Source organism: Ambystoma mexicanum, chromosome 3p (genome assembly GCF_040938575.1).
Source record: "Ambystoma mexicanum isolate Mex_15411 chromosome 3p, UKY_AmexF1_1, whole genome shotgun sequence".
NCBI lineage: Eukaryota > Metazoa > Chordata > Amphibia > Caudata > Ambystomatidae > Ambystoma > Ambystoma mexicanum.
In genome coordinates this window covers 1090941793-1090954982 of record NC_090925.1, presented here as the reverse complement: position 1 = coordinate 1090954982, position 13190 = coordinate 1090941793, and positions in this window count along the sequence as shown.

Here is a 13190-nt window from a genome sequence, read left to right as displayed (position 1 = left end):
GGAAAATCAGTCAGAAAATGTGTCTTAAAATGAATATAAGAACATCAGCGGCATCAGCGTACATCTCAAAGCATGAATAAAATATTCCAGATTTCTGAGACTGCGCTTCTAAAGGTACAAAATCACAGCCTGGGATGCACTACCCGTGAACGTGACAATCTTACCTTCTGAAGACTTAAGGTTGTGCGTAATTGCACTTTGCCACTTCACAAGTGGCCATTGTTCTTGCAAAGGTCCAAAGACCACAATGTGCAGCGCGTAATCCACTTGGAAATCTTCCGATGGCCACTGCAGTGCATGCGGTGTAGCAGTAGGATGACTGAAATAATAAAGTAGGCAAAGCGGCCTAGCTCTGCATCAGCTGTATGGTCCATGTCAGAGCACTAAGGCAGCTATGGGCGACGCCCATCCCCATGGTGCAAATGCAGGGATTCCAAGGCACTGGATGACATAATCGGTAACAATGGCATACCCTTAACTGCTAATGGTGAGTATGTTCATCCTGAATTCCCTTGAGGAATCATTCCAGACTCTGCACCACTCCCACACGTAAGGTACATATTTTGCCTGCTTCTGCACATAGGCTAATGCTACAGTCAACCATTATGCTGAGACTGAACACTTGAGTAATGGGGGGATACTAGGGTCCATGCCATTGATCAATAAGAACTGACACTCTTCATGACCCCAGGTCACAAATCTTTCTGAACCCTGAATTATTAGTTCTGTAAGATATATTTTGAGGTTATGCCAATCACATTGTGGTATTTTTCTATTATAGTGACAAAGAGTGTTATTTTGTGGTGGTAATATATTGTGGTAATTTGTTGGGGTATTTCTATCGTGGTGAGACTATTTTCAGAATATTACCTAACAATTGTTTTTACCATGGTCACTCACCATAACAAACTACTGGATTTTATAGATGCTGGGTCGATATCTTACTCCTCCATCTCGCAGAATTTTATGTACAATATCTCAACATGCCCTTGTGGCTGCATTTCAAAATACATTCATCATTCCACAACCAAATAATTGTACTCACACAAACGTCTAGCACTTCTAAAAACTCAATTTGCAGAAAAACAATTCATCTTATGTTTTATATACTATGCATATACAAATATACAATCTGCTCCCTCCTGCCTAAAGTTTTATTAACTCAAAATGGCCACATGAAAATAAAGAGCTGGCAATAGGCTAAAGAATGCCACCTAAATCGAAGAAGGCAAATATTTTCACTGAAGACAGCACAGTACTGTACAGTGATATAAGATGAACTGTCCAGGATCAGAGTGCCATACAGTGGCAATGCTGGAATACGATCCTCAATACTTTGGTTCTGTTGTCTCTAACTTGGCTAGCTAACTACTTCTCCCAATGGGTGCTGCCACATTGTGCAACCCTTCTTAGGAAGGGCAAAGCCCTAGACCCTAGCCCATCTTTGCATTAGGCAGCCCGGTGGGGGACTGGGGCATGTGCCCCGTTTGCCCTCTCATTAAGATGCGTTTGTCCATGTCTCCTGCCTGTCTGTTATAATCACCAAAGATGCAGCAGCACATATGTGTGAAGTAGGCCCCGAAGAACGTCACTGCATACTCCATGCTGGCTGATCTTTGCAGTTCAGCACGTACTGTGCACACTGCCTTGAACAATTCACAGCGCATTTTGAAAACATGCCTTTCACCACAAGACTCCTCTGCCCCTCCCTTACTGTCCATTATTCAGAGAACTAATCATTTTCCAGGAAGCGCGCTCCTGCAGCTCTGATTAGACGGATGCCTTTAAAGAGATGGATCTTAGAGGGGGTGATTCACCTCACAACTAAGCAATTTACTCGGGAAAATAATGGGCGAGAGTCTGGAATATTTTATTTCGTACAACAGTTTGCATTATGGAAGCCAGTCAAGGCTGTTCATCTTTATTCTTTATGAGGAGTGCAATATGCGATACAGCATGACACTTGACCGGCTGAAAGCCCATCAGTCTCTGCTGCATTATTTATATCTGAAATTGATTTAAGATTACATTAATTATACACGTTCAACAGAAACGATATCCGCATTCGGCAACCTCAGGCTATGTAGAGTTTACCGCCAGAGCGCAGTCCGTCTCCAGCAGGGTTGCAGAAATGTCCTGCCAAGCATCATTGAAAGAATGTACTGTAGATATTACTCAGAAATCATGCGAATAATGTATACTTTATTCAGAAGTTCATCTATCCTGGTCTGGGAGTGCTTTGTTTCAAGGTGTTGTTCCACCTGAGTATTTGTAGGCCCCATTCAAACCACTTTTTGAGGGTGTATGGATGAGGGAAGAGTATTGGTTATACATTTGTTTAAATATTTATTTTCCTTTTTTTGTGCTATGTAAATCACTTGCTCGGGGGTCACTTCGGACTCCGTAGCAAGGCAAACGAGTTCAGAAGCGGTTGTTTGGGAAGAATAAAGGGTAAACAGGGGGTGGAGGTGAAGTGGTGCATTTGAGGCCAGACTGAGGTCACTTTTCTTTCATTCATTAACCTTTAGGTGGGGCTGGGCAGTATACTTTGTGTTGTGAGAGGATCAAAATGGCGATGCATCGACCAGAGAGAACCCTGCGGGTTTACAAAGAGTAAAGCAAAGACTGTTGCATTTCCTCCAGTCTTGGATTGCGAGCCTGCCGTTTCCTAGGTGGTTGCTGGTGTCTATATCCTCTGCTGCAATAAAAATCAACATGTAAAATCAGAAAAAAAAACCAAAGAAAACAGCTGGTGACCTGTTCAATGATGCTTGACATTGAACGCATATACTTGCTGAATGGACATGGTGACTGGTGAGCTGTGAGGGATTCTGCAATGGAGCAAAAGTGACTGAGGTCTACTCGAGTGGAGTGATTAGTTAAGAAGTGTGATCCTTTCAGCCCCTTCATGTTCCTGTGTCTGTGCAGTAGAGCGTAGCGTGTGGCCAGAAAGTATAGATATTGATTGATGAGCATTCCTTTCAAGGGTGGGGAGACTTCAAATCCATGCAGTTTGGTGTTGCCTTTTCTCCCATTGGTTCTATTGAATAGAGTGCCTGCAGAGTACTCTCTCTCGCCGTCATGCTTTGGGTTGTGAAGGAGACGTGAGCCTTATAGTTTTCAGTTCCTTCCTAAGCATGGGGAAGAAGTGGAATTCGCTATGGATGTCTAGTTGTTGCATTGGTCAGAGAAGCCGGTCGGATAGTACCGCGAGTAGAGCACTCGCTTTGACATCTGTGCAGAGTCTTCTGACACAGGTTCGAGCCTTTCATCCTTCAGAGGTCCATAAATGAGCACCACACACCATGGGTAATCATAAACAGTGCTCAGATGCCTGTTTGTAGTGCTAAATTATAATTATTATAAGAGATGTTACTTCTACTGCCACTGTGGGTAATAGATGACTCTTTCGGAAGTGGACAGCACTTCTGTTGGATGGTCAGATACTCCCAATAGTATTCCTGACCCGAAATCTGCCATTTCCTTGTCTGGTCTCGGTATTCGGGCTGAAAATAATGGGATTATGGGAGATGTAGTTTTTATTAGGGTGGTTTTGTATTCAGGTCATGTTATGACTTGGACTTGTAGAATGTACTCCTCTATCCCTCTGGGCATCAGGTACCTGACTAGAGTTTCTCTATAATCATCTTTCTGTTGAATTGTTAGTTTACTCGCCTGAATCCAGTTCTGATGATCCCCAGAATTCAGAAAGCCAAGTTCCTCTCTCTCAAATATCTGAATCAGAGGATGGCATGTTCCTGTCATATTTATGTTTCACTTCTAGTATTGTCTGATTCAACATAGATGTTTTCTTCTTCTTTGCATTTAGAATGTTGTCCCTGCCTCTCATTTGGGTTTACACTTATTAACTCTACTAATTTGTGGACAGTTCCCCGAGTGAAGATATTACAATTAATATGGATTTCTATATTCTCAGTTCAAAACCGTCCTTCTGTTGCAGGACATATTTGATGGGGATTTCTCTCTCTTGGTTTTTGACAGGTTATGGCAGCCATTATACTATAGGACATCTACCAATTGGGATTCCTGAAAACCCTCTCCTTCTGTTAACCCCACTTTGGCACACTCTGCTCGTTAGGGCTCCAATGTGGCTTTCCTTGTAAATTGAGAATGATCCGGGCCTCTCAGGCTTGGTAAGTATATTTTGGTTTGGAGATTAGAGCAACTTCCTCTGCAGAACTCTTAGTTAAGAGCACGGTCTCCTTTCCATCATTGCTTTTCCTGTTTTTCCAACGGGGGTAGGGCTCTCTCTAGAGATATTTTTAGTATTTATTTATATTTATTTATTGTGTTGTTAGTTTGTACAAATTTAACACATTAGCATCACAATAACAATAATATCCAATAAAATATATGCCTCATAAAACATAAGTCATAAACATCCATTTCCCTCCAACACATTTCCAATGGTTTACACTCTTGGAACTAGAAATACAATTTTTCCTGAACATAACATGGACGTTTGAAAAAAAAAACGTATACGGGCAAGAGTTAATGAAGGGTGTGTCGCCTCACCCCCCAAATAGTTAGTCCAAAACCAATCAGAGCTCAATTTGCCCAGCTAGGTCACATATCGCGCAAAATTATTAACCCAATCAGAAGAAAGGGCAGAGCACGATAATACCCAGTGTCTCAAGGACTGCAAGATGTTTTCACCACAGCATCTGCAGGTTCATTCCTCTGACGGCGAGCACATCATTCTACCCCATCTGTCCAATGTCCCCAACTGATTTAAATGAAGCCACATAAATGCTGTGCAGTATTTCGGGTCGGGAAATTTCTTAACATAATACAGCAGTAACTGACAGGGCCTGTATTGGTTTGATAGGTCGAGGTACAATTTATACTTGCGCAGCTGATCTTGAAGCACACTCCAATGGTCCAACTTTATCTTTTGGTAAACCTTGCCAGCATTTTTTTTAAAACTGCCCTTATTTACCCGAGCATTCTCCAATATTAAATCACAGGCTCGACAAAAATCCTGTACTGGGCAAATGGCACCCACTTCGAGGACTTCTTTTAAGTCCTCAAATAAAGAGCCCGGAGGGGGGACCAAAATCTTCTCAAAGATCCTCAACTTTGAAATCTGCACTACGCGCTGCCAGGATATTAGGCCCAATTCATGAATGAAAGGATTTAACAGTTTCTGCCAGAAGGTACTTTCCACCGATTTCCAAACCAAATCCATAAGCTCAAGCGTGTACAGGAGAGATGGTAAAACCATACCCTTATAATAAGTAATTAATGTGGCACGAGTATATTTGCGGTATTTCTGCTGAATTTTCTTGCATTGCACGAGCAATTCGGATTTTTTGGACTCAATTTAGCTTGAAGTGTTCTAGACTTTGCGCTATTTGCAAATAGGAACCCCAGCTATCTCCTTTTGTTGACAGTTTCATTTTTTTCGTTTTCAATAGACCATGGGCCAAGCTTTCTTGTTTTACGATGAGAAAGCATCATTATCGCTGTTAATTATTAGGTTCTTCTTCCGCAAATAGTGTCAATACTTTCATTGCTCTTTGCAGACCTGATAGTGTCCACCAAATAATCAATCATTGTCTGCAAAGAGCAATATAAGAAATTTAAGTAGCTCAGTCTTGGTGGATAAATTGCACAGGCCTCAAAACTGTCTAAAATGTCAGATAGATATAAATTAAAAAGATAGGGAGCGCATCCCTGTCTGAGGCCAATATTCATACCAACTAGAAGACCTAATTTGCCATAATTATCCACGCATGCCTGGACGTTTGTATCGGTATGCAATTCCACCAACAGTCTCAATAGGCCTCCCGGCACACTCTATCCATGAAATGTATTCTATAGGCTTCACCTGTTTACGGTATTGAACACACTAGCCAGATCAACATTGGCGATATACACATGGGCGGTGTCTTTCTCTGATATCTTCGACTTTAGCAAACTAACAAAACAAAAAAATAGTTTGGTCAAGCACATTTCTACAAAAGTCTGTCTGATATTTGATGGGCTTTCCTATGCCATTTGCCAAGGCTAAGAGACATTTTAACAGCAATCTGGCAAATAACTTTGAGGAGGAGTCCAGAATTGTTATTTATCTATAATTACCCAGATTTATCACATCCCCTTTTTCAAATAGCGGTACCACATATGCTTACCTCCAAGTGGAAGGAACTTTACAAGATGATACAATAGAGGAGAATGTCAAACTTAGGACCGATGCCCAAATTGACTATCCATCTTGAACACCAAGTTTGGCACGACGTTCAGACTGGTTACTTTAGACCCTCTGGATCTGTTGATTAACACTTCCAGGCCATCATTGTCCCAACCAAAATCCCATCTTGGTGAACTGTTTTTCTCAAAATTACAATGCATACTTTACAATGTTGAGAATTTTCCCATCAGATAGTCATTTCAAAACCCCTCAGAAATGGCATTGTCAAGTTCTTCATCACTCCTAGCATTTGACCCATCCAACTCATTGATAGCTTTCCAGAATTTGGCAGTATCGAAATTGCTAACATGTGTTAGCATTACTTGGGCCTCTTCTTTAGCAGCTTGTACCCATAGAACTTCATCCAATTTCTATATTACTGTTTTAGGCTTTTAATTTCAGTTACAGGGTCGGTCCTGATCGTACATTTTTTTACAAAGGCAAAGACTGTCACAATTTGCTTTTTTTTTATTTTGGACAACTGGGTTAAAACCCTTCCAACCCGAGAAGCCTTTCTGATTTATTTTACAATGCTCATTTCCTAGGAGCTCACAAAAGTCTTCAAAACTTCCTAGGTACTCTGGAGTAACACCCTCCCTCTATTCTTTCCTCAACACCTTTAGAAGATAGATTGTTATTCTTGCCACCATAGTCCTGGATCAAATTAATCTATTCTGAGCAGAATTTGTTTGCAGGTCCACCAGACCACAACCCCCAGCAGCCTGGTAAGCCCTCAGTTCCATTTCGGTCAAAAGGTAGGAGTGATCACTGACTGAACACTGCTTGATTGTCATACTTCTGACCGGCCTAACCAAATGCTCAGAGACATAAATGCAGTAAATGGTAGAATTATAAGACCTTCTACTCCCGGTTGCCTTTGCTCATAATCAGCAGGGTTGTACCATTTAACTTACAGAGATTCCAACTGTGCATGAGACTTGCTCATTTCTTTCCCCTTACCAAAGTCGTGCGAGAAACCATAGTGTCGCTTGTTTGTGCCCAGATATATCGAACCAAACGATCTTCCACAACACATTTCAGATTTCCATCAGAATCACCCCTGATAACCCACCACTACAACACTGATACATCAAAATATAATGTATACTTTCAAACAAATGTTTGTCCTCTGTTCTGTAGGGGTTCCAATATACATTAACTATCAACTAATCTAAAGGGCACTGATGCTTCCGTCTGGGCCACTTGAGTTTAACTACAAAAAGATGCATGGAATGGATTTATTTATTTATTTATTTATTTATTCGCATTTGTTTAGCGCACAGGCAGCCCAATAGGCATCGTGGCGCTTGTTACAGAAATGAAAATGACTTGTTTTACATACATTGAAGTCATTACTTAGTTGCAAGAGAAGAAACAGAAGATATGAAGAAGACTAGTTGTACATACATTGAAATACTTTCTTAGTTGCAGTCAAGAGAAGAGAAGTAGCTACAGGAGAGGAGGAGGAGAGAGAAAACAACAAGAGGAGAGGGAGTTAGTTAAACAAGGTGGTTTTCAGCTTTTTTCGGAAGGCAGAGAGAGAGATTTCTGCTCTAAGTGTGCTAGGTAGTGCGTTCCATAGCTTAGGGGCAATGTAGAGGAAACTTATTCCACCTGCTCTAGCTCGATTGATGCCTGGGACCTTAAGTTGGTTGGAGTGGCATTGCCTAGTTGGTCTGGTGGAGAGAGACTTGGTTAGCGTATCAGACAGGTATGATGGTGCGGACAGGTTGATACATTTGTGTGCGGTGGTAAGTATTTTGAATGTAATGCGCTCTTTGACAGGAAGCCAGTGTGCTGCCTGTCTGGCTTGCGCGATGTGGTCCCTTTTAGGTATATTGAGGGCTGCTCTAAGAGCATTATTCTGTGTGGTTTGGAGTTTATTGAGATTGGAGTTGGAGGTGCCAGCCAGTAGCGCATTACAGTAATCTAGTTTGGCTCCAATGGTGGCTCTGGCAATAGAAAGGCAATTATCTTTGGTTAGGAAAGGTTTGATGGCATTAATGAGCTTAGTGCTCACGGCGGAGGCTGAAACAATGGAGTTGACTTGTTTGTCCATAGAAAGAGAGGCGTCGATGTGGACTCCTAGTGTTTTTACAGAAGGTAGAACTGGGATGACACAATTGTCCATGCAGAAATTGGTGTAAAGTGGGTCGAGGTTAGTGAGAGTGGATTTTTGCCCCAGGATGAGAATTTCAGTCTTGTCTCTGTTGAGACATAGGCCATTAGTGGCCATGCATGCTTGGATGGTGGCGTATATGTTCTGGAGGGTGGCTGCATCCTGATGGTAAAGTCCTGTGAGCGGGAGGAGTACTCTGCCACCAGCTTTGACACACTCCTACCTGACGGGTACAAGATCCTCTCCATGCCCAGGCCTAACCGTGCAGGGGGTGGTGTTGCCCTTATCTTCCCTGAGTGGATTCCTGCCACTGTCACTCCTACGCAGACCTACTCCTCTTTTGAATGTCTTGTCTGCCAACTCTCTCTCTCTCCTAGCCATTCCCTTACCGTGGCTACTATCTATCGGCCACCTGGTCAAATTTCCTCCTTCCTCTCTGAGTGGGCTGACCTCTCCTCCTCACTCCTGTCCTCAACCACTCAACTCCTCTTTCTTGGCGACTTCAACATCCACCTTGATGCCTTCAGTCCCCCCACTGCTCTCTTTCGTGACCTCTGCGACTCTCTCTCACTCTCTATTCTCCGTCTGGGCCTACTCACTCTGCTGGGCACACTCTTGATGCTCTGATCTCTTCTGACCTTCCCCTCTCTGTCCCTCTCTCCACTCCTCTCTCCTGGAGTGATCACTTTCTCCTATCCTCCCACCTCACCCTCCCTACCCCACAGGCAAAGCCACCCTCTTCACTGCCACCCACCTTCTCGGTCATCCGACCCATGAAGCGTGTGTCAGTTGAGGCTTTCGCTGCTACCTTCTCGCCCCCCCCTGCCCCTTCGGCTGACTCCCACCCTGACACAGCCCTCTCCATACTCCACTCTGCTATATCTGTTACTCTTGATATCCTTGCCCCCGTCATGAGAATCCGCCTGAAGCCCAAAGCCAAATGTAACTCCTGGTATGACTCGGATCTCGCCACCCTAAAACGCAAGTGCAGGGTTGCAGAGAGGAAATGGCGTGCTTCATGTTCATCCTCTGACAAACTAGCCTGCCGCCTGCTCCAAAGGCAGTATCGGCTCTCCGTTCTCACCAAGAAGAGAGCCCTTATCCAAGCCCGCATCTCTGCGGCATCTAACAACTCCGCCGAACTCTTTAAAATCTCCAAGGAGCTGGCCAACCCTGTTGCAGTCTCTACCTCTCCCGTCCCCTCCCAGGCCCTCTGCACTGCATTGGCCTCTCACTTCATCTCTAAAACTCAGGACATCCTGTCCTCGCTCTCCTCCTTTCACCTCCCTCCCTCCCTTCCCGGCTCTTCCTCTGGCCCTTCTGCAGTCACCCCTCCTCCTTCTTTCTCTGCCTTTCCACTTTTCTCTGCTGACGAGGTTTCCAGACAAGTCCGATCTATGAAAGTCTCGTCTAAACAGGTTCACCCCTGTTCCTCCAAAACTATCAAGGACCACATCGACTCCCTGGCTCCTGCCCTGGCTGACTTTTGCAACCACTCCTTCGCCTCTGGAGTCTTCCCTTCCCCCCTCAAGCACTCCCTTGTGCACCCTCTTCTCAAGAAACCCTCTTCCGACCCCTCCTGCCCGGCTAACTATCGCCCTATCTCCACCACTCCCTTCCTGGGCAAGCTCCTGGAGAAACTGGCCATCTCCCAGCTTAACCTCCATGCTGAATCTGTTGGTAGTCTTCATGACCATCAATCTGGTTTCAGAGCTGCCAGAAGCACGGAAACTGCTCTCCTGAACATCCGTGAAGACCTGCTCTTGAACCTCGATTCCAACACTCCGTGTGTTCTCATTCTGCTCGATCTCTCCTCTGCCTTTGACACTGTCAACCATGCCATCCTGCTCAACCGTCTCCGTGAAAACCTGGGTATCACTGGTCAGGCTCTGGCGTGGCTGACCTCTTTCCTTTCAAATCGACCCTCCCAGGTCCAACTGGGGTCCTTCCTCTCTGACATCTTTTTCTCCACCTGTGGTGTCCCCCAGGGATCTAATCTCTCTCCCTGGCTGTTCAACCAGTATCTGGCACTCCTTGCCCACCGCATCGCCGCTCTCTGCCCTAATTTCCAGTGCTATGCGGACGATACCCAGCTCATTTTCAGGCTAACCTCAGCCTCCCCCTCTCCTTCCCTCATCTCTGACTGTCTGTCTGCTATCCAGGAATGGTGTGCCGCCAATGACCTCTGCCTTAATGCCAGTAAGACTGAGATTCTACTCATCGGTACACCCACTCCCTCCTTCCCTGCAGCTCTCTGGCCTGCCTCCCTTGGCCCCCTCCCTGCTCCTACCTGCAATGCAAAAAACCTTGGGGTCATCTTCGACTCCACACTCTCCTTCTCTCCTCATATTTCTGACGTCGCTAAGAAGTCACACTACCAGCTGCACCTCCTCAGAGGTATTCTTCCCTTCCTCTCCTTCCCCCAGAAGCTCACTGTCTCCCGAGCCCTGGTTCTCTCGAAGCTGGATTACTGTAACAGCCTCTATCTTAATCTGCCTGCCTCCACTCTCCGCCCTCTGCAACTCATCCAGAACAGAACTGCGAGACTTGTCCTTGGCCTCAAGCCCAGGGACCGTATCTCTCCAGGACTGAAATCTCTACACTGGCTCCCAGTGGCTGCGAGGATAAAGTTCAAAACCCTCTGCATTGTCCACAAGGCCTTCTGGGGCCTTGGTCCTAAATACCTTCAACTCTCTCTTCCCAAATATCTTCCTTCCCGAGCCCTTCGCTCATCCGCCTCCAACTCCCTCAGGGTCAGCCACTTCTCGAAGCAACGAGCTGGGGGTAGATCTCTCTCCGCGGCAGGGGCCTCCCTCTGGAACAGCCTTCCTGCCTCCCTGAAACTTGAGGAGAACCATCTCCGGTTCCGGAAGCACCTCAAAACCTTCCTCTTTGCTTCTGCTTTCTCTCTCCCTCTCCCCAGCTGAACAGCTAATATTCTTCACTGAAACTGCACTGATTCTGCAACTGGACCACTCTTAACGGCCTCGGTCCTGGGCCCAGCCACTCTCCACTTGCACTGATGCCCTGGAACCCCTCTGCACTGCGGGACTGTCTCTGTATCCCTACAGCCCCCCCCTTTTCCAGCACTTGTTCTGCACTTACCTTGCACTTGCCACCAGCTGGCCCCATTTATTTATTACTTTACGCCACTTACCTTGTACTGCACTTCCCCCCCTCCCCTCCCCTTGCACTTTTCCCCCTCCCCCACCCCTGCACTTGCGCGATCTGAATGACACCTGGCCTAGTAGGATCGTTGTCTGTCTCCCCTTGTTCCTCCCCTCCCTGCCTCATCGCGCCTTGAAACACCTGTGTATAGGCGCGTTACAAATGCCATATCATATCATATCATATCATACTTGGGTATCGTCCGCGTAGTTGGTGTATGCGATCCCAAGAGCGTCCAGTTTGTCAAAGAGTGGCTTGGTAACGGATTATAAAGGGTAGGAGCCGTACATGAGCCCTGTGGGACTCCATACCTGATGGTGGTAGGCTCTGCATTAGCTGTATTAGAGAACACTTTCATTACTCTTCCTTCGAGGAAGGAGGTGATCCAGTTTGTGGCTTGTTTGGAGAAATGTGCCGCCTGAGTGAGATGGTTTGTAAGGGTGGCATGATCGACTAATACAAATGCCGCCGAGAGGTCTAGGAGGAGCAGAAGGGCCGGCTTGCCTTTGTCTAGAATTAGGGTGATTTGGTTCTTCAGATCTAGTAGAGCGGTTTCAGTGCCATGACCTTTGCGGAATCCAGACTGCCTTTTACCTAGAGAGAGTTGGATACCTAAGGTTTTGATACAAGGACAGAAGGAATTACGAATGGCAAACGATAATCCCCTACTGAGGCAACCAGAAGTCTCCTTGGATGCTTTGTTAAACAAGATAGTAAAACCCACAAGTCCCTGGGTTACCATCAGCCATACCTCTTGCAAGGTCCCTAAGGCATAATGTTGAGGCACGATGCATCCCTTATTGGACTTAAAAAACGATTGGAACACCTACTATTCCATGACGACAATCTGAAAGATGACAGATCGATTCCTAAAGCTAACCTAGGGGAAGTCTTGTTCAAAGACACCGAGGCCGATCCCAACCAAGACCAATCTTCTGCACCACCTTGACACTTTGAAGGACCAAACCCATCCCCACACTTCTTTCATTGTTCCTGTCCAGTGTACATGAGATCAGGACTTTCAAATGGGACATTTCATTTCCAGCCTTACTTCCTCCACCATTCAATTGGTCCCTCCTCAATAAACTATCATAATGGAGGACTTTAATGCCGAGACCCCCAAGAGCATCAGTTTCCTTTAACAAGAAATATTATACAGTGGTGTTCGTCATATGTAGCAAGACAAAATGTGTCCTATCCTTCCAAACAAATTTGACCCGATCAATGTCACTAGAATGGATCAGTCTCAATGCAGATATTTCACCTAGCATCTCCAAAATGAATGATCTGTTTAGTACCAGCTTGGGCTTTGTTCCCAGTTTTGAACACGATTTGATACATAAGACCAATGTAGGGTAGTCATGGTCATTAGCACCTTCAATGACAGGGAGGACATCAAAGCGAGTAGCAGACACTTTGATTGCTAATACTGCATCTGATGTAACATAACGCTTTTGGTTTCCTCCAAGCTTGTCCCCCCATGAGCAGGTTTGTTTCCCACCCACATAGGTCCCCATTTCCTGATCCAAAATATAGGAATAATCAGGACCCTTCAGGGAGTCTGGTTGCCATGTTATGCCCCCACTGACTACACCTGCCTTGAATTCATTTTTTTAATATGACTGCTTCATTGTCAAAGATTCCATGTCAACCAGATCAAGAGAGTCAGGATCCTTCATAACCTCTGGG